The sequence below is a fragment of the Miniopterus schreibersii genome, assembly GCF_964146895.1.
Source record: "Miniopterus schreibersii genome assembly, chromosome: 8".
Taxonomy (NCBI): domain Eukaryota; kingdom Metazoa; phylum Chordata; class Mammalia; order Chiroptera; family Miniopteridae; genus Miniopterus; species Miniopterus schreibersii.
In genome coordinates, this window is record NC_138109.1 from 24,982,165 (window position 1) to 25,004,774 (window position 22,610).

The window sequence follows — 22,610 nt, forward strand, 5'->3', positions numbered from 1 at the left end:
AAAAACTCAATGAGACAGGCTCTGTTATTAACCCATTTGACAAGTGAGCAAACTGAGTCAGGAGGTGAAGTTGGGATTGGATCCCACCCATCATCCTTAGGCCCAGTGCTCTGTCTCTAATGCAAGCACACCTAGGTGGGGGTCACTGCCCATATCTGTGGAGATGGAAATCTGAGAAGCCTGATAACTAGATGACTGGGGAGCCTGGGCCACAAAGAATTCAGCCTGCCCTGGCCTGTGGTGTCTGTGTGCTGGAAGAGGCATCTGGAAGAGTTCCTGGAGATGGAAGTCCTGGGCAGGCCCTGAAAGTTCCCCGGAATGTTTGGGACTATCAGAACTCGTTAACAGCAAACAGATAACAGCAAAGTAATGCTAATGATATCAACTACCATTTGTTAAATTCTTACTACATGCCAGATACTGAAGGCTAACAAACATGATCTCATTTAATCCTCCAGAAACTTTTAAAAGGGAGGAATTGTTATCTAGAATTCTCCGTCCAGGCCTGTGTGACTCCAAAGCTTACACACTTGCCTTGATACAGATCTGCATCTGCTCCGGGAATGACTGATGACCCGTGCCCCAACAGACCATGCCTCGGCCAGGCCCCTGCTCTGCATACCACTCCTCCCTTGCTCTGGCCCCTCAGAGCAAGTCTGAGGTTTTGGGCTTGGATTGTGGAGTGGATAAGGCCTTCCTAGGTGTGTCTGAGTCCTACCTCCCTGAAACACCAAGACTTGAAGAAGATGGAAGAGACATTCTGAACCCCATTCAGAGCAAGAGAGAAAAAGTAAGAAGCAGGCTTAATGTTCATATCCAAGGAACATCATGGAACTTGATTCTATTTGAATCAAAGTGAGAGATAAATAGTTGCTGAGTTCCATTCTTTTCACATGAATAGAACAACAAGTAATAGAGAAGGACAGAACCCCCCAAACCCTGCCTTTTCTATCAAGGAGAAAGTTCTTAAATCAGAGAAGAAGAGCAATCTGGCTAACAGGAAGCCAAAGGCCAGGCTGGGCTGCCCCCAACTGCCTTTGCTGTGTTTGAGGCTCATCCAGGAGATAGGTCATTCCAGGAGCCCTTATGGGGAGGGGAGAAGTGCCAGGAAAAAAGTAAAAAAAGAAAAGAAAAAAAGAATACTGCCACAATTTGAACAAGGGAAAAATGTGGTGCATTGAGCTTATGAGGATAATCCCAGACAAAATCCCAGAAGTTCCTTTTCTAAGCAGGGATTATTGGGAGCTGAGACAGGTTCATTTAGGTCAGAGCATGTCTGGATCCCAGATTTCCCCTGTAGGAGGGAGACCAGAGCATGTTGTGGAGAAAAAACCACAAACTCAGAATTTAAAAATAAAACTTTGCTGTTTTAAGAACTGCATTGAGAAAGAAAGAAGTTTCATCAGCCAGGTTCTGGAATCTACCACACACGCCCCAGCTCCTTACATATCAGAATTATAGGCTTCCTTTTATAGCAGAGTAAACTGAAGAGAGCTGCCAACATTCACAGGGTGGTCAGCACCAGAGGAGGACACTGGGGACACTCAAGTGTGGAAGATGAGACATCCAGAAGCGATGGATGTTGGCAACATACATCTGAGAGAGGGTGATACTATTAGTCCAATAAAGCACTCAGGATCTAGAAAGTTTAGTTTATCCAGGGGAAGAAAACATCAAAAACCCTTAGAATACATGACCTGGATTAAGGAGGGGCTGATTTCATTGTCAGGCACCGCCAGCACTGAGGCCATTTTGGCAGCTGATGAGGCTTTTTGAAATGTCTCCCACATTTTGAACGTTAATGGAGAAATGTGGACCAAATCTTAGGGTAGCCCAGCCTTCACACGGCTGATTGAACCCCTCTGCCCAGGGAAGAAGGAATTAATTGATTCTGTTAGATGGACTTGGCCTCCTGTATGACTCAGAACATCAACAGTGCAGTCCTTTCACTGACACTCGCTGGTGTCTGCTCTGGGTGTGCCCTGTGTGGAAGAGGGCTGGACGCAGAGGAAGGGAATGTGTGTCTAATGTGTGAAAGGGAAAGCCTACTGGATGCCCCCTGGTCCCGAGGTTGGTCCCGCGGTTGGTCCCGCATGACCCCCCACCTGCCTGCGTGGCACGGCTGTTTCTATTCCAGAGGCCATGAAGCCGAGAGGTTCACAGCTTATGCTCCAGAGTCAGACTGACTCCCCCCCCCCACCCCATTCCAGTCCCAGCTTTGCTATTTACCAGTTGTGTGACCTTAGGCAAATTAATAAATCTATGACTCACTATTTTCATCTGAAAATATGGGTAAGAGTGGTGTCTGATTAATAGGGTTAGAGCACTCACTGGCTTTTCATTTTTTGACTTGTCGCCCACAATAAAGTAAGAAACACATGTTACATCAAGACCCAGTACACACAGCCGTGTATACACACATACAAATGTATGTATAACTAGAAAAATGTTTCCAAACTCACTGCTGGTGGCTGAACTACGGTATCTTCTGTTCTGTTCTTTCATTAAGCAACATGGTGGTTAAAAGCCATTAAATTGACCTTTACTATGCACATGGGTCACTGGCCACAGTTTGGAAAACACTCATTTAAGGTCTTTCTGGAGTATTGTGTTTAGTTTCAAAAGCTATAATTTTCTTGCACGTCATTTTTTTGAGAGAACTGTTTTCAAGCCAGAGAGTATCTGGAAAAGAATTACCAGGGTATTTCATTCAATTGTTCTTTTTCTTTCCTTTTTTGCCTCCAATCCACTCACTCGATGGTTTCTTTGAGTATTCATTCATTTACCCACTGGTCACAGGTTTCTGTGCCTGTTTCATCTGGAAACCAGACTCCAGGGAAAGACCTGCTCTGTACGTCCTGTGAAAGGGGAACTAGACCTGTTCCTTACAGTCCCCTAAGCAGACTGGGACTCCTGGGTGAAAGTGATAGGAAAGCCACTTCGGGTCATTATATAGAAGGTGTGCTCCAGTCCTGGTGCTGCTAGCCCCCAGTCCTGCTGTCTGTGAGACCTCCCTGGAAGTGAGTGAGCAGAGGTGGGAGAAAGGAAGCTATTAAGAGGCTCCTGGTATTGGGCAGAGAGTGGGCAGAGGTTGGTTCTTCAACCCATGCTCCTGCCAGCCTTGGGTCTGCTTGAGGCACAGCAAGGGCTACTATGGTGATGAAGAGAACCATCTAGTTGGGGTTCTTTGCCCCCACCTGGTATCCAAACCTGCTCCATTACTGTTTTATATGACGGGCTTCTCCATGTGGTTTATTTTGGGGGGAGGAGGTTGGAGACACTGATGCTGACAAAAAAAATTTTAATCCCTAAACTAGGAGCTCATTAAATCCCTTAAATTTTAGAAGCAATCATTTTCAGGATTCAGACTCATTTTTTTCCTATAAAAACAAATCCATTAAAATTACAGCACAAGCTTTTGTTTTGCCCTCTTAAATCCAGATATAATTGAGAGCAAGAGTTAAAGAACTGCAGGCGGGGCAGCACCCTGGATTGAGATGTCATTTTGTGTCTGTGGCTTTTCTTCTGTCTGTAACCCCCTCCCCATCTGGCCAATACCAATCGCAGGTGGAGAGCAGAGAGCTCTGCCATTGTGCTGTCCCCTGGGGGTTTTGGTGAAGCGGGTTGAAATCAGATGTCTCCTGCAGACAACTGGTCTTTCAGGCTTTTGTTGACTAAAGCCTGAGAGGACTGTGCTGAAAGAAAGGGAAGAAGGAACCTGAGGGAGGTGAGTGGGTGGGCCTTGGGAGGAACTGGCAGAATCCCAGAAGGTCTTGGCTGCAAGGTCCCCTTAAGGAAGCGGGACCTCAGGCGCCCATGCTCCTTTGATCCACCTAAGCCACAGCGCTGTCAGCCTCCCAGAGGATTTGGGGTTAGCCTCACAATGTCACCCAATCATGACTGTGCCCGTGAATCACCTGGGAATCTTGATCAAATGCAGATTCTGGTTCCATAGGCCTGCGGTGGTCCTGAGTGTGAGTTTCTAACGAGCTCTGATCAGGGACTCTGATATTGCTGGTCTTAATTTAAGACAACACTTCAAGGAGCTCAAAGAGTCAGTCCCTTGTTTTCTGGGTACAACTTGAGCCTTCCAGACTCTTATGCACCCTTAGAAGAGCCTCCCAGTAATAAGGGACCTGAATTTCCCATCAGCGCAGCATCCAGGGATTTGATTTGAAAGATCTTTCATTCTTGATAGCCACTGCCCAGGTTAGGCTGCCACTCCGGGAATTCAAGGGTTATCGACCCCCTCGTGCTCCAGGGTTGGATTGACTCGGTGGAATCCACCTGCGCTCCCTTCCCAGGGCGAGGAATTCTCTGGGCATTTCAGTTTTCCAGGAAGCGAGTTTGACATCTTCTCCTCCCCCCCTTTCCTATTCCAAGAACTTAAATCCACAGAATAGCTCCTTATCTTAATGACGTTAGGTGGAATTTTATCTGTCCCCTATCTTGCCCTTGCCTAAAAGCACAAAATCCATCCGTTTGCGTCCTTTCCCCCCAGCCTGGGGTAAAAGATAAACCAAGGAGCCGGGAAAGAATGGGGGACACAGCAATCTCCCTTCCCACTTTGAAGGCCTCTCTGCTAGGGGAAGTGGTGTTAAGTGTCAACACTGTTTATTTGTTCATCTTCGCTTCCTTTGCGTACTTGTCCTACCTGGGCGTATATGTTATTTTGTAAAGAATAGAGAAAAGTTAACCATTCCCAGCCTAGCCCTCCCCCTAGTTACTGCCAACCTCAGGAAACAATTCTTAAAAGGGACTATGCCTTCCTCAGAGTCCCTAAACACACATTTGTACAAGGAACGCTTTGTAAATACTCCCTGCCTTGAAAGTAACAGTGTCCTGTGTTTGTACAGCACTTTAAACTTTTCAAAGGGATCTCACCTCAATGGGGCGTCAGCTTGTGCTGGGGGCCGCGTCTCATTAATCTGCCCAGCAACTCCTATGGGGGGCATCCATAATTGCCCTTCTCCAAGGGTGCACCCACACGTATTTAAGTGAAGGGGCCTTCCTGGTTCAGACAAAAGCAGAAATGTCCATAAGGAAAAAAATGAAGCTTAAAAGGATAGAAAGCTGGAGCTCTGCCTCCTTGGCTCATGGGGATGCCCCAGAAAGTTATTTCACCCCTCTCTCCCTAAAAGTGATAGATGCAAAGTGTGGAGGTGGGGGTGGTAAGGAGGGAGCTTCCGAACTCCTCCGCCAGGCAAATCCGCGGGGGAAAGCCACGGGGGCTGGGAGGGGGGATTTCTTCCTTGGGCCTTCAGTGAGTCAGTTCTCAGGGAGGTGGGGAAAGTGGGTCCAGTGAATCCTGTCGGTGGCAGGAGCCCTGATGTGTGAGTGTGCTAGATGTTGTATCTGAAGAGTGAGAGATTTAGCACCGGGCTGTGCCAGAGCTGGGAAACTAGGTAGCTTTGAGGTCAGGACACCTGGAATCTAGCTCAGCAATTCAACTGACCAACCATGGCCTGACCTGCTAGGCTCTATCTAAGCCTCAGCTTTCCCCTTAGGAAAATGGAGCGGTCGGACAGGATGCTCTCCAAGGTCTGAAATGCTCTCATTTTTCAGCTTGACAGGGGAAGTGGCTCCTTTGCCTGAGAGGCTGGGGCCTGTTTTCTTTACTGGGGGAGGGGGGGTTGCGGTGAGAGGAATACACACACATACACACTCACACAGGGGGCAGGCATCCTGTGCTACGTGCTGGGAATGCAGTAATGACCAAGACACACACAGTTCTTAGTCCTTCCTCTCTTGGAGCAGACGGACTGTCAGGAAAGACAGACACTGAGGTTAGAGCAGAGACCAAAGTGCTGAGAAGGAGCAAGTGTGTGAAGGGCAAAAGGTAGTTCCAGGCAGAGGGAACAGCATGTGCAAAGGCATAGGCAGGAACAAGACTGCCGTGTTGGTGGGACAGAAGGAAGCCTGAGTGGCACACGGTTGAGCGGTGGTGGGTAGGCAGTGACACCTCTTTCATAGTCTGGCTCAGGCTACAGAGTCATGTTTGGAGGCAAGAGAGCGGGCTAGGTGGTACTCCTCTGTTTCTTCTCCCCATCCCATCACACGTGCACATGCACACACACACACACACACACACACACACACACACACACACACACACCAGCCTTTGGGGAGTGTTAGAAATAGCTGGGCAGGGGCTTTGTGGTAGATCCTTCAAGTCAGGGAAAATTCTGTTCTTCTCCCCCCACTCCCACTGGTGGGGGGACCCTCGGGTTTTGCCCAAGGAAAGGAAGCACTGCTTCCTGGTTTATGTTGAAATGGGAAAGACTTGCCCAAGAACAATAGCATTTTTGTAAAACACCACTTTGTTCTGGTGAGACCGGGGGGTGGAGGGGTGGGGGTGGGGTTTTCCTTCGGGACCTTGCTGGTCCCATTGCCCTGGTCTGCCAACCACAACAGCCACATGGCATTCTCTTGGACCAGCCTTTCATCTAAGGTACTTGCTCATGCACAGCCCTGACCTATTAACCCTTTAGCCCCCACCCTGCCCAGGCAGCTTCATCCAGGACTCAAGGAGGTCCCTGGAGATCATAGGACTTGCTGGCCAGGCCAGGGGTGTCTATTGGGAGAACCAATAGAAGACTTGACAGTCTATTTTCTCATTTGAAGGGACCTTCTGGAAAAGGGGTTCAAATCTATCCTGGGAGTATCTCCACTCAAAAACTCTTTATAGCATGAGTCAGAAGGTCATCCTTTTACAGACGGGGAAACTGAGGCAGAGAAAAGGAAGTGAATTTGCTGAGGCCATACAGAGAGTTAGTGGTAGAATCAAGGCTAGGATCCAGGGCTCTGACTCGCAGGCCAGCACTCTTTCCACATACTGTTCTACTCGAAAGGGGCAGAACCAAAGTTTGGGAAGGAAATGGAATAAAGTCCACATTGGAAAAACAGACACACCTGCAGGGGCCCAGGACCCCCGGAGGGAGGTGGGGAGGGAAAAGGGTGTGTGATGAGGGGAGCTGGACTTTTTGATGTCACAAACAGTAGGGGGTGACTCCTGTAACCACTCCTGTGTTTTTCAGGCATGCATGGCCCGTCTTCTGTGAATTGCTAAATAGGCAAATTTAGTGAAACAATCAAGTCTATTCAGAGGAGGGCATTAACAGGAAGACACTGGACAAATAATTGCACCGTCAGAACAATGAGTTGGAAGAACTTTGCTTTTGCTCTCCTCCTACTTGTTCTTTTTACATTCTGCCTGGCCTAGAAAGGGCCCATAGAAACGATAAGCTTTTGTACGAGGAAAGGTGGTAGTGACAGTGTTGGGGGCGAGGAGGTATTCATGGTGGTGGAGATGTTGGTGACAACATCTCACATCTGCAGTGGGTGCAGCAATGGTGTAGATGTTGGTAGCACCATGTTCAGTGCTGTTGATTGTAGTTATAGTAACAGCGGAACTGATTTCAGCTGTGGCGATAGTGATACGGATCACGGTGGTGGCGGTGGTGCCCGGTTTAGTGGTAGTTATTACAGCTATGGCAACGATGGAAGCAATGATGGTGGGGAGGGGAAGACTGATGTGATGGCGTAATGACACTGGTATTGGTGATAGTGGTAAAGGTGCTGGTGGTGCTGGTGATGCAAATGATGGTCGTATTCTTGGTAGTAAAGTGACAATGATCTTGGATGGTGGTGACAGTGATGGTAAGGCTGGTATAAGGATAGTTGGTCAAAATGATTTTAGTGAAGCTGGTGGTGATAGTGGTACTGGTGTCAGTGCTAATGACAGCACTGGTTTTGATGGTGTTGGTGACACCTGCCTGCCTTAGTGGAACTGCTGGTGTGGGTGCTGGTACCAGCGGTGAACTTCATGGTAGCCTTGCTGTCAGGCTGAGAACAGTGGTGATAATAATGGTGGTGGTCACAGTGATGGTGGCGGGATAGTGGAGGGACACAGTAACAGGGAGGGTGGTGGTGGAGACAGGGACGAAGACCAGGATGGTGGTGATGACACTGAGAGTGGTACCACTTCGGTAGGGACCCCCTAGATTACGTGAGCTGCCCACAGCTCTCCTCTCTGGAGCTGGCTGTGCTGGACGAGGGGGAAGGGGTCACACATTCCCCGAGGCCCTCCTTCCCCCAGCTGCATTCCTGGTGAAGCTTAGCTCTCTGTGCAGGAGATGGCTATCTTTGGGGGTCGGTGGGGCTGGCTCTGACAAACAGGTCTGTTGCTAGGAAAGTAAACAGAGAGGGGGGCTCAAGATTGCTGATCTGGAGAGGGCTCTGTGGGGCAGGTCAACGGGACACAGGCACGTGAGGTATGCCCATGGTGGGGGCCACGCTGGGCAGGGCGGGGAGGCAGCGGGGGTGGCTGTGCAGGGGCTCACGTAGCTGGCAGAACAAGGACTGTCTTTCGGCTGACTCAGCAGAGCAGGCTGGGACTGATTCTCTTAGACTAATAATGTGTCTTCTCCCCAGATTAGCTCACTCAGTCCTGGCTGGGAAAGGGGGAGGGGGCGGCCTCCCCCGTTTCCCTGGCATAGGGGCCCTGGAGGAGGCTGTGGGCAAACTATGGGGCCCCAGAACGGCCAGTGACTGATCCTGTGTGTCCTTGACCTCATTCCCAATGGGTCCCCATTTGGCTGGCAGGGAGCCAGGCTCCCCAGGTGTCAAGAAATCTCAGCTGCCCTACCCCCCAACACCCACCTCCTAGCCCCACTCCACCTGGCCAGTTTACCATGTGCTCAAATCCCAGCTCTGCTGTGCGGGAGGCAGCAGGGCCTGGGAGGGAGGGAGGAAGCTCTGGAGCCAGAGCAGATCACCCCACTGTCCAGTCTCCTGACGTTAACAGTGTGACTAATGGTCACTTTACCTCTGCGGCTGGCTCTGTGTGTGTGACAGGAAGCAATGGCTCTGCTGCTCATAGGTTGTCCTTGGACCAGAGGAGTTAAGGCAGCTTGATGTGCTGGCATGGGCAAGCTTTCAAAAAGCATTTGCTATTACTAGTACCACTGAGAATTGGGTAACTAAGAGACTCAATCTCTCTGAGCCTCAGTTTTCTCACCAGTAAAATGGGGATAATGCTCAGTATGCACACTTGTTATGGAATTGAAGGGGACTGAAAGATGGAAATGAGCCTGTATAAGGCTCATTAGTTGTGACTGTCTTTAGTGATGTTAGTGCAGGGCCAGTCCCAGCGTCCTTCCTGGAGTAGGGGGCTCATGTCATGCAAGACCTGGGATCCTTGGAGCACTGCTGCCCTGTGGCTTCAGGATCTTGTGCCAGGCCTGCTGCCCCATGATGTGGAAGCGAATCCCCCCCTTGACAGGGTTTCCAGAGATCAGCAGTCCAGTTCCTAGCCCTTTGGCCCCTTCCCCCTCCTCCTGCAAGGGACTCATACCCGGGGGTAGGGGTGGAGAAAGAAAGAGAATGTTCTGGGAGAGCCCTCTTCATCTCTACCTCTCTCTTCCTTTTTCTTCTTTTTCTTCTTCACTCACTCACTCACTCACTCACTCACTCATTCACTCACTCATTCACTCACTCACTCACTCACTCACTCATTCACTCACTCACTCACTCATTCACTCACTCACTCACTCACTCACTCATTCACTCATTCACTCACTCATTCACTCACTCACTCACTCATTCACTCACTCACTCATTCACTCACTCACTCACTCATTCACTCACTCATTCACTCACTCATTCACTCACTCACTCACTCACTCATTCACTCACTCACTCATTCACTCACTCACTCACTCATTCACTCACTCACTCACTCATTCACTCACTCACTCACTCACTCACTCACTCATTCACTCACTCACTCACTCACTCACTCACTCATTCACTCACTCACTCACTCATTCACTCACTCACTCACTCATTCACTCACTCACTCACTCATTCACTCACTCACTCATTCACTCACTCACTCACTCACTCATTCACTCACTCATTCATTCATTCACTCACTCATTCACTCACTCACTCATTCACTCACTCACTCATTCACTCACTCACTCACTCACTCATTCACTCACTCACTCATTCACTCATTCATGGACAGGATGTAGAAGTAACGGGGTCTGCCCTTGTCTCAGAAGAATCTAGTTTGGATTCCAATCAGGGCTCAGAGCAGAGCAAGAGAGGGAGAGGGAGAGGAGAGGGAGAGGAGAGAGAGAGGGACAGGGACAGGGACAGGGACAGGGACAGGGACAGGGAGAAGGAAGCAAGAGATGGGAGAGGGAGAGGGAGAGGAAAAGAGCATCAAATGAAAATTAAACTTTTCTTTGCATTAAGGAAAACTATCAACAGTAATGCTGCTTAGATGCCATAAACCCAATATCTAAGTAACCGAATGACTGCATACCTAGTTTATTCTCTCAGCTGTAAAAGAGATAGAAATGATACATGGATTTGATGTTTTTCCTGTTATGTTTGGACTTCACACGCATAGAGTTGCATTAGTCATACTCCTCTCTTGCTAATTTAATTCCCCCTCCCTCCCAGATTCCTCTCCCCATTCCTTACTCCCTTTCTCAATCCAGGAATCCACTCCAATATATATTTTTTATATCCTTAAAATGTGTTTGTCTGTATAAAATATGCATTGGGGGGTTAATTTTCTGGTCCTTACTTTTCTTACGAACACCATGGTTTTGAGATCTATGCATGTTACTATATGTAGGGCAACCTGTTCCTTTTTGCTACTGCACATTCTTCCATTTTAAGCATCCACGTGCTTCACTCATTCATTTCCTCAGGGATAGGCACTCCCTCCCCACAGCCTCACAGCATTACTGAGAGCATTCAATAGAAAGCCCTGAATTCTGAGCCTGCCCACACTTCCCATCCAGTGGAGTCAGCCAGCACCACTGGTATGTTATCACTGTTGCCATCACTACTTCAGGCTACACAGTTTCCATAACATTTAACAGTTAGTTACGCAAGCACTTCTTGTTTATACCTTGTGATGACGGAGCATTATTTACTCCCTCACATACCACCGATGCTCATTAGGGTCCATGTCCGATGCTGAGTACAGGACTGAATAGGTGAATTTCACAAGGTCCCATGTTCTCAAGGAGCACACAGTCCAGGGAAAAGGACAATGCTGGTCAGGGGAGGGACACAAAGCAGTCAGTGATCAATTCTGCTGAGGAGGGCAAGGGAGGCTCCCCATAGGCACAGCCCCCTAAGTAGGGTTTTAGGGATGAGTAGGGGAGGTGGGGGAGAAGTGCAGAAGAGGTGTCCGAAGTGAAGGAACACCACATGCGAAGGGTCAGAAGCCTTTAGCTAGTTGGCATGTGTAGGAAACATAATTTTGTTATGGCCGACGCCAAGGGTATGAAAGGTAGGGCAAGAGACAGCAGCCAATGTTGGTTGAGTTTGTTTTTTTTAATGTGTTTTTATTGATTTTAGAGAGAGAGGAAAGGAAAGGGAGAGAGAGAGAAACATCGATGTGAGAGCCTAACATTGATCAGCTGTCTCCTTCATGCACCTCAATCAGGGATGGAACCCACAACCTGGGCATGCGCCCAGACTGGGAATCAAACCAGTGACCTTTCGGTGCACAGGATGGCATGAACCAACTGAGCCACACCAGCCAGGGCCCTTGATTGGGTTCTTATTATACACCAGGCACTGTTCTAAATGGGTATTTATTTTTAAGTTCAACGATTTATTACACAGTGAATATCCTGTAATCCTGATCTAAGAAGAAATAGAAACTGTCAGGGCAGAACCTTTCTGACACCACACCACAACCCTAGGAAGATACTATCCTCATTCCCATTCCACAGGAAAGGAAACAGGCCCAAAGAGGTTTAAGAACTTGCCCAGTCACACGGCTTATAAATGGGGCCCCAAGAACAGAAGCCAGGCTGCCCAGGTTCATAATCACAATGCTATGACTGCTGGAAAATGAGGGCAGGAGGCCGGGTGAGCTTGCAGAAGACCTCACATGCCAACATGTGAGGGGCAAGAAGAAGGTACAGGAGGGCCCGTGTGAAAGCCCAGGAGCCATTATGAAAGTGTGTGAAATCACCAGAGTGTGTGAGGGTGTATGTGCTGCAAGTGTTGTATATGAGTGTGTATGAATGTGTATGTACACCAATGTGTGCACATGGGTGTGCTTGAGTGCATGTGAGTGTGCCCAGGTGAATGGGTCTGGGAGACAGTGCAGGTCCCACTAGGACTAGGTGAGTCTGTGCGTGTGTGTGTGTGTGTGTGTGTGTGTGTGTATGAGAGTATTGTATGTAAGTGTGGGAATCTCTGGCTGTTCACGGGCCTGAGCATGTGTCCTGTAGGTGTGAGTGTGGGCCTTGGTGTTCCTACCACCATGGGGCCCCAGGGAAGCTGTCAGAGCCCATTAGCCCTGCGTGGTGTGAGGAGCCCAGTCCTGGCCACAGAAGCTGGATGGACAGACATCAAAGACACCCTGAGCCTGGGGCCAGTGGGCAGAATAATTTAATGAGAGCCCAGGAGAGAAGGGTGGCTATGAGGGGGTGGGTGGGGTGCCAGTTTGTGCCCAAGACAGTTCCCGGGCTCCACAGCCAAGCATCTGGGGCCTGTGTATGTGGTGGGGAGGGGAAGGCTATACTGGTTGCCTGAACCTGCTCCCTCTTTCCCCATGTAATGGGAGAGCTGCACCTGGACCCAAGGGCTCTCCACTCCTGCCTGGACACCAATCTAGCCCCCAGGGATCTGAGAGCAAAGCAACCAGAGCTGCTAATGGGATTTACCAAAGTTGGTGAGCCATCTAACTCAGGCTCCTAATGGCACTTTGAGATGGGCCAAGGAAGCCACTGAAGTCTTTCTCAGTGCCTGAAATGTTATGTATGTATCAAATACAAACCAAACTAATCTCAAAACCTAGCCCATGAACAGTGACAGCTGTCAAAGTTCTCTAACAGATGCTCTAAGCTGGACAGACAAATAATTACAATGAGGGTTTGGAGGCTGTAACACTGAGATAGATGGAGCATGGCAGGGAGCAGTCAAGTTGGACCAGAGGTGGGGCTACTTGTCCTGGATCTTGAGAGGTGAGTGGGAGTTCATCAAGAAGCTTTCCAGAGGGAAAACCATGTTTCAGGGAACAGAGACCAGCATAAGTGTGGACTGAAGTGGAGGAGTGGAAGGGGGTCTGAAGGTACAGGAAATGAGGCCAACTGGAGCCAGCCATTCAAAAAACTTTTATCTCAAAGTGCCATTAGGAGCCTGAGTTAGATGGCTCACCAACTTTGGTAAATCCCATTAGCAGCTCTGGTTGCTTTGCTCTCAGATCCCTGGCACCTTGATTTTCATCTTCAGTGGCTGTAGGAAGAGACTCATGACTCAGGGTCTAGCCCTTTGAGGGAGGAGGGTCCACAATACAGATCCAGGCAGAAGACAAATAGCTCACAAGCTGGGACCAGCCCTGCCACCAGCCTGGCCTGGCCACTCCTGGCTTATGAATCAGCACTTTCTAGATACCTGCTAGGTTTGGCCATGATGAGTTGCCTGAGCCTGTGGGGAGCTGCAGGCAGAGCACACTCCCAGGGCTGCCCACGGCAGTGCCAGGGCCCACCCACCTAATGTCAGGCTTGGGTATGGCTCCCACCCCAGCGTCCAGCCTGAGCTGCACAGGGCATCCATCTGGCAGAGTCAACTTCTTTCTCCTGCAACAGGAGGGTGGATACAGTGAGTGTGGGAGTGAGGGAACATGGATGTGTATGTATGCATGAGTAGATACATGAGTGTAAGGATTGTGTGTGAATGAGTGTGCATGAGTGTGCACTGTGTGCAACTATGTATGACCATGTGTGTATTTATGTGTGATGAGCAGATGTGTGCAAGCATACAACACAAATAAGGATTTGTGTGAGGTGTGAATGACTCTCTGTGGGTGCATTCATGGATTTTGTGTTAAACCCTTTGGGTAAGCTGTGTGGTGTGTGGATGTGTATACACATGACTCTGTGTGACAACAAATGTGCATTTTAGTTCTGGTCCTGCTGCTTCCTAAATGTCTCTCTTTCTATAAAATGGAATGGCATAGACAAAATGATCTCTTAAGTCCAGCTTTAATATTCAGTCACCCTGTGTAGGGGTTGAGCATAGGTGTATGCAAGTTGTGTGCACTTGCACATGTGTGTGTATGTGAACGCATGTGTGCATGTGCATGTGCAAAAGGCATGGCTTTGAAATCTGGTTCCACACTTTGTAGCTGTGTGTATGAGATCCCAGCTTAGCCCCTCCCCTCTCTGAGCCTCCGTCCCCTCCTGTGCAGATGGGGCTAATGATTCCTACAAGGCGGCTGTGAGGACAAAGGAACATCTCAACGTGCCCAGCCCAGAATCTGGCTCTGTTTCCTCTCCACGAGAAGTGCATGTGCGTGTCTGCATGCACGCACACACACGTGGACTCCCATGCTGACATGCTTGACTGTGCAGGTTGGCCCAGAGGACAGGGTCATTGCTCTAAAACTCCTGCCCTCAGAGTTTTCTGATTTCTGTCTGCGGGGTACACAGCCACCCAGGAGAGGTAAAATTGGGTAGTCAGTGTCCAGCTACTTGCCTGGAACCACGTGGTCCTGAGGGCTCCCTGGTGCCCTGGCTGTCACATGAGTGCAGTGGCCTGGAAAGGAGGATTGGTGCAGGCAGGAGCTGGGCTCCCAAAGCCGCTTAGAGCCCACCCCACCAGCCGGTCTATTAGAGACAAAAGCGACTCTTCTTCTCAGAGGGTCCACTGCCAGCCTGGGACGGCATCTGAGCTGAGCATGAGCTCCCGAGCCCCATGCCCTTCTAGAACGAGGCTTCAGAGTGGGGGCCAGGAGGAGGTGGGGCGCTGCCCTCAGAGTGCTGCCGCTGGATGGAGGGAAGCAGAAGACCTGTGGCTGCCTGTGGCCTCGTCTCAGGGCTCACACCCTGGGCCTGGAAAAGGGGCAAAAGGGTGGAGGAAGTTTTCTAGAAGAATGAGGCTTAAGGGACTGGTTGAGGCTGGAGAGGGAAAGGAGAGATGAAGGCGTTCTGGGCGGGAAGGTCAGGGTGGGCCCGGGTAGGGTGAGAATGAATACCCTCGTGTGTGCAGGTGAGGGCCAGGGAGAGGGTGGGATAGGGGCCTCAAATCCAACTTTCATTTTCTTGGTGAGGGAACTGGTGCTGGAGAAAGGAAGGGACGTGCCTCGGGGTAGAGTGAAGTCATGACCGATGCCCAGCTTGGGTCTGGTGTCTGCCTCCACTTCCTAGGGTCTGAAGGGCGGGACAAGCTGCGTTGCCACGGGCCCTCGTTTTGCTGGTCCCATAAAGGTCTTGGTGAACTGGGCTGGGGGCTTAGCAGTGGTGTCGGCCTTCAGGCCAGTGGGACATACACTGGATGGGTTTCCAACCACCATGCCAGAGAAAGTCCCGACAGTCTGCCCTAGAGAAGACCCCCTCTGGACCCGGAGCATCGAGAAAAGATCCCCAACACCTGGGCCGCATTCACCTGGATAGGCCTCCGCTGCACACCTAGAGAGTCTGAGAGGATCCCCACAGGTCCATCTAGCTCAGTGAAGATGCCCACATTTAGGTGACAACACTCAGAGAGGGTCCCAACACCCAGACTCTGAACACTGACGGAAGATTCCAACACCTGGACTGGCTACCAGCTCAGACCCGGAGCACCCTGAGTGGATCCCACAACCTGACCCCGAACACCCAGAGCCAGTCCCAACACAAAACACACTCACCCAGGCCTCTCCCACCCCACCATCCTCAGTCGAACTCATCCTGAGAGGTTCTCTGGAATTCCAAGGCTTTTTCCCAGGAAACCTGAGGTCATCTGTCAGGATGCCCAGGATGGGGGTAAGGGGCAAGAGGCCAGGGCTGCGTCCTTTGTGGGGAGGGGCAGGGGCCCAGCTTAAGGAGTGGGCTTGCCTCCTGCCCGAGGGTGGGTGGGGAGCTGGGGAGGAAACTGCGCCCGGAAGGCCCTACAGCTTCCCGTGGGGGCAGGGGGTGTGTGCACATTGACACGGCCGCCTAGGGGTAGGGGGAACTCTGGGCGCGGGGCCAGGAAATCTGGCGCCAGCCCTTGAAGCGGGCTTGGGTCAGGCGGGAGCAGGGTGGCTGCTGGCACCGTGGCCTCGGATCCCCAGCAGGATAAGGCAGCCTCTGTGCTGACGCAGCCATGAGGCTTTTGAGCTGTAAATCCCTTCCAGCTGACAGCGTGCACGGGTGGGGCCAGGCAGTGTGGAAACAGGGAGGTGGGTGTGAGGTGGGCGCAAAGGAGGGGAGCCCATTGTTGGGACCTCTGTCAAGACACCTGTTCCCAACAGGGTATCTCACCACCCCAGGGTAGCAGGGGTTATCCCATTATGCAGACAGGGAAACATGCTGAGAGAGGTTGAATCACTAAACTAAAGCCATGCAGCCCATTCTTGGTGAAAACCAGGCTGTAAATTAGGCCCTTGGATAGTGTCGAACTTTTGAGAGCTAGGTGGCATCATTATTCCTATTTGACAAAAGAGGGAGCTGAGGTGCCAGGAGTGGAAGCCACCAGCCCCAGGTTCCAAGACACATAGAGGGTGAGGCTGGAGCTGGAGCCCTTGTCTGCCACCTGACAGATGCTCATGCAGTGCCCCTGCTGGACCCACCGCCACCAGGTGGTCATGGAGCATCCAGTGGGGGGAGACTGGTGCAGGTGAAAGTGGCAGGTCCATCTGGTCAGGGAGTTGTGTTTCTGGGTCTTCAGTGTGGTGGATCCAGTGAAGGTGTGGAGTTGATCTCTTGGAGGACAGATGGGCTGAAGTTGGGAGATGGGGTGAGGGAGACAGGTGTGTGGGTAGAGGAGTCAGGTAGGGTGGAGGGCACAAGTGGGGTGGGGAGGGGATCAGAGGGGTATTGAGCCAAAGGAAGGGCTGCTAGATGCCTCTCTAATTTAATGGCTGGGAATCCCAGGGCTGGAGAAAAGGTCATGGAGGTGTGTGTCAGGGGCTGCTCCAGAACCAGCCTTACCCTGGCCTCTGGGAACAGGGTAGGGATGGTCCAATGAATTCTTTGGAATCAAAAAGTGGCGCCTTCTCAGTATAGAGGGAGCCTGGCTGGCCCCTGGGTTTTGTCTAGCTCCTGTCCTGCCTCCCGGGCCTGGGGCAGCTCAGGAATTTTCTCCCTTTCCTAGATCAATGTTTGACCCAAACAGGCAGTGTGGGAGCTCAGGGAGAGGAGGGAAGGTGGCAGGGGTTGATGGAGGGGTGTCTGCTGAGTGTGCGCACGAGCCTCCAGTATGAACATGCCTGAGTGTCTGTGCATGGGATGAGTAGTTCTTTGTGATAGTCTTACTTGGGTGTGGCTCTGAGAATGGATCTCCATGCATGGCAGAGAGAGTGTACACGTCTGCAGGTGTAGTTTGTGTCTGGGCCTCTTCACCTCATCTGGATCTGTGTTATTTCTCTGGGTTTGTATGATTGTGGCTGTACCAGCGTCTGTGAGTCTTTATGTGCGTCTGGGCCTCTGGCTCCCTCCTGCCCCGCCCCAACACGGCCCTGAATGCCACTTTGCTGCCTGAGTGTGCAGAGGAATGTGGGGGCAAGGGGAGAGGGGGGCACATGTCCTGGGCTGCAGGCCTTCTGGTTATGGAAAACTACTGAGGCCTCCTGGAGCTGGCAGGCCAAGCCTGCTGGGAGCCAGGCTCTGCAGCTTTCGCCCTTCCAGGCTCCTCCCACTGCCTTCTCTGGGGGCTGGGGACCTGCTGAGATGGGTTCTCCATTAAGCAGCCAGGCAGCCTCCCTCCCACCACTCCCCAGATGGCCAGCCAGGCCTCCGCCCCTCCCTGGGCCTCAGCATCTCTGGGGGAAAGTGAGGGGGTGGGATTACATTTTCTCTGAAGCCCTTCCCACTCCTAACATTCTCTCCATTCTGTGAATGTTAAAGGGGTTTGAGAGGGCAAGTTCACCTCCATTTTAGGGATCGTGAAAGCACAGGGTCCTAGACTGTTAGAGCAAGAGGGGCTAGATCTACTCCTACCCCCTCTATGGATGGGAAAACAGAGGCCTGCGGTGCAGGCTCCAATCCTCCACTCACCTTCTGGGAGGCCAAGGATCACTTGCTCAGGCCTCCTGTCTCCCACCATGGCTGCTGTCAGCACAGCCTGCTGTCAGGGAGGAAGCCTGGAGGATGGGAGGGTTGGACATACAGAGATGGGGTTGAGCCTGTCGGGCAGCAGGTGGCCGGAGGCTATGGGTTAACTGTGGAAATGGGCAGGTGAGGGGTAGTCGGGATGGGGGCTGGGAGAGCACCAACTGGGCACAGTGGGCAATAGGACTGAAAAAGTGTCTGACCTATACCAGCGGGTCCTCAGAGGCCAGGTCGGAAAAGTGTGGACTTTATCCTATAGATGTTTCTGGCAAAAGAGGCCAATCAGCAGCATAGAGAGTGGTTAGGGCAGATGCTCTGAGCCAGATCAGACCCTCTGTGTACAAGTCTCAGTTCCAAAGACCTCAGTAACTTTTTAATTACCCATGTAACCAGGAGCGGGTCACTTAAACCCTGTAGCTCACTTTTCTCATCTTTGAAATGTTGATAGGAATAGTGCTTCCCTTACACGGTTGTTGTAAGGACACATTCTCAGCTGGACTGGAGGGGGAGAGAGGGAAAGCAGGGAGGCCGGGGGGAGTCCATGTGGGTGAGAGGTGTGAGGTCCAGGCTGACGCTCCCTGAAAGAAGAAGGAAACCAGGGGGAGCCTCAGAAGGCCTGGTGTGTTGCAGGAAGGTGGGCAGAATCTCACTGAGTGGCTGTGGAGTGTGAGCGAGACTTTGAGAATGGCTCCCTCAGTCCAGTTGTGGGAGAGGCGAGGGGCCTTCATTAGGGTTTGCAGAGGAGGGTCAGGTAGAGAAGTACTTGAGAGATGAGTTAACCACCTGGGGACAACTCTACGTGGCAGGGGAGGGCTGAGGAAACTGAGGCAAGCCATGGTCAAAGAGGGCGAAGGAAGATGGGCTTCAAGAGGGAGGGTGCAGCCAAGAGAGCCCGTGCTGGGGAACCAGAGAGGGATTTGGAGAGAGAGAGACAGCTAGAGAGAAAGACATTTCAGGGGCCATTGGTTTAGGCAGTGAGGGGGTTGCCAGTGGCCCCTGTAGATTCCAGTCTAGAAAGAGCTGCAGCCCGGTGAGGGATTGATGAGTGGACCGAGGAGAGGGGAGACAGAGGCAAGGCTTGCAACTGCCTGGGAACTTGGCTGAGGAGAGGAGGGAGCTGCTGACGCAGCCAAGCAAGAAGGTTCTGAGCCTCTGGCTGAAGGGGGACAAGGGTTATCCTCCCTGTATTTCAGGTGGAGAAACCAAACCTTACAGAGGTTAAGAGGCTTGTGCAAAACCATAATAAATAATTTTGATTCTTAATTAAAATTAATGTAGTTTTAATTTTTTAAGTGGGCAGTTGAAATAGTATAACACACGTACACAGACATTTGTTAGGATCATAGAAATAAAACACACCTATTGGGTAAATCTAGAAACACACAAAAGTGCAAGGGAAAATACAAAAATCACGTGTAATTCCACAACCCAGAGATAAGCATTTTTACGTTTGTGTGTTAAGACCTTCCACTTTTCCCCTCTGCCCATATATATAAATGCACACCGGGATCATGTACCCACTGTTTTGTGGATCCCTTGTTTCATCTAGCAACATGTCACAGATGCTTTCCCATAGTAATATATATTTCTTGAGAATTTTTTTCCTCTTTTAGCTCACAGTCTGGTTGGGGAGACAAGGCTCATGGCTGGGTTCCCACAGTGAGCGATCAGGAGCGGAATAACAAGGGAGTGTTTTGCAGGGTGTCTCGGGCAGTTGTCAGAGCACCAGGCTGGGGACCCACTGCACTGGCTCATTGGGTCCTGGGTTGGCCACTGGCTCACTGTGTAGCCTTCAGTCAAGTATTCGCCCTCTCTGCGCCTCAGAATCCCAGAGTCTCAAAAGGGTTAAAAACACATCTTTTAAGGCCAGAGGCCATCACTGTAAAATGGTGGAGGGAGAAGCATGGAAAATGGAACTTCTATTATCATCATGATTCTGCAGGTCATTAAATTCCTTTGAGCCTCGATTTCTTTATATGAAAAATGAGAATCATGTTTACCTGCTCTGCCTGCCAGGACTCAGATAGGAATCAAATTAGATGAACTATTATGATGTCTAAGAATAACTAAGATTTGGACAATGGTAATTTACCCACGTCATCTGACTTATTCCAGCGATCCTATGAGGTAGGTACTATTTTTGTACCCTGTTTTTCCAGAGGAGCAAACCGTGGCATGGAGAAGTGGGATCACTTGTCCAAGGTCACAGGAACTAAGTGGTTGAGCTGGGCATCAAGCATAGGTGTATCTGTTCACAGAGCCATGGACCTTTGCGTTGTGCGGTTCTGCTGTGTGGTGCAGGCTGAGGCGAAGGGAGAAGACCGGGAGGCTGCGGCCCGGTTCACTCTTGGTTTAGCTGCGACGGTCCCAGGCACCACTGTCCGTGGGGAGTCGCCGCCCTCTGGCGTTCTAAATGTGACATGCCCCGGCGGGGAAGGGAGCTAGCAATCTGCATTTCAGAAGTGGACTGGGATGAGCTCAGAATAACCCTAACTGATCCTTTCCGAGTTTGGGAGCTCAGGGAAAGTTAGCGCACATCTCACCCAGTGGTTTGCTGGATGCGAAGCTGCGCTGCAGACAGCACCGGGTGGAAGCTTCATAGATCTCAGGCTCCACTGGCCTCTTATCCGGATGTCATTTTGCAGGGGAAATGGCCACCCGTTGCCGGTATTTTATTTCTGACTCGAGTTCTAGAGGAAGACTGACTGCAGTCAAATCGCTAAAGTGGTGCAGAGTGCAGACAACATGTGAGAGTGTGTGCTTTAAAGGGCCTGCCGCATGTTAGCTCATTTTATAGTCACCACAATCTTATGAAGAAGCTTTCTTATTATCTTTATATACAGTATATGAGAAAACTGACTCAAGGTCACCCTTACCAGTCTGAAGCCAGGGGACTTTCCAAGACCCCACACTGCACCCCTGTGGCAGCCTTATGCATTATTCAGTAATAGCAGCCCACTGAGACACACCTTGCCTCCAGGATCCAAAGGGGGTGCGCTGCATTCATTGTGATTGGAGATGCCAGATGCAACAACTATCCTTCACTTGGAGGGGGTATGCCAAATGTGACAGAGACTACTGGAAGCAAGAAATGTCACTAAGGTGGTAGGTGTCTTAATTTTTGAGGGATTTATTTCATAAACTCTGGTACATATTTACGATTCTCAAATTTCTATTATAATTCTAAAATTCCAAGTCTTTCTCTATCAACTCTATAACTCTCTATCAACTCTATACAGTAAACAAGGCTATGAATTCAATTTGCATGTAATTTGGTTAGCCACAGGAACTGACTCTGGGTTTGGTTTTCAGAAATCCAGACTTTGTGTTACACAAAATAAGGTATTTCCTCTGGGCAGTCGTGTTTTCTAGCTTTCTACCCATGTATACTCAGCTGAGAATTTAAAATTCTAAGCTTTTTTTTTTTTTTTTTAAATATATCTTTATTGATTTCAGAGAGAGGAAAGGAGAGGGAGAGATGGAAACATCAATGATGAGAGTCATTGATCGGCTGCCTCCTGCACACCCCTGACTGGGGATCGAGCCTGCAACCCGGGCATGTGCTCTGACAGGGAATTGAACCCCGATTGCGCGGATTCTAGATCGACGCTCAACCGCTGAGCCACAGCAGCCAGGAAGCTTTTTTTTTTTTTTTTACCAAGTTCTCCAGTGTACTCCGAAGAAGACAGCTGATCCCACAGTTTTTGTATTTTTAAATTTCCACCATAATACTTGATTATTATAGTTACTTGTTTGCTTTCTTAATGTTGAATTTTAACAGTTCTTTGTATATTTTGGATAATAGTTCTTTATCAGATGTGTCCTTTGCAAATATTTCTCCCAGTGTGTGGCTTGTCTTCTCATACTTGACATTGTCTTTTGCAGAACAGAAGTTTTTAATTTTCATAAAGTCTAGCTTATTGTTCCTTTCTTTCATGGGTTGTGTCTTTGATGTTGTATCTAAAAAGTCATATCCATACCCAAGACCATCTAAATTTTCTCATATGTTATCATCTAGGAATTTTATAGTTCTGTGATCCATTTTCAGTTAATTTTTGTGAAGGGAGTAAGGTCTGTGTCTAGATTTTTTTTTTTTTTGCATGTTCCAGTACCATTTGTTGCAAAGGCTGTCTTTGCAGTATAATGGCATTGCCTTTGCTCCTTTGTCAAAGATCAGTTGACACTATTTATGTGGTACTATTTTGGGGCTCTCTATTACATTCTATTGATCTATTTGTCTATTCTTTCACCAATACCACACTGTCTTAATTACTGTAGTTTTATAGTAAGTCTTGAAGTTGAAGTGTCCATGTTCAAACTTTGTTCTCCTATATTGTGACGTGACTATTCTGGGTCTTTTGCTGCTCCTTATAAACTTTAGTATCAGTTTGTGAATATCCACAAAATAACTTGCTGGGATTATTATTGAGATTGCTTTGAATCTATAGATCAAGCTGGGAAGAACTGACATGTGGACAATATCAAGTCTCCCTATCTATGAATACAGAATATTGCTCCATTTAATTTGTTCTAGTTGTCCTTTAAAGCATTGAT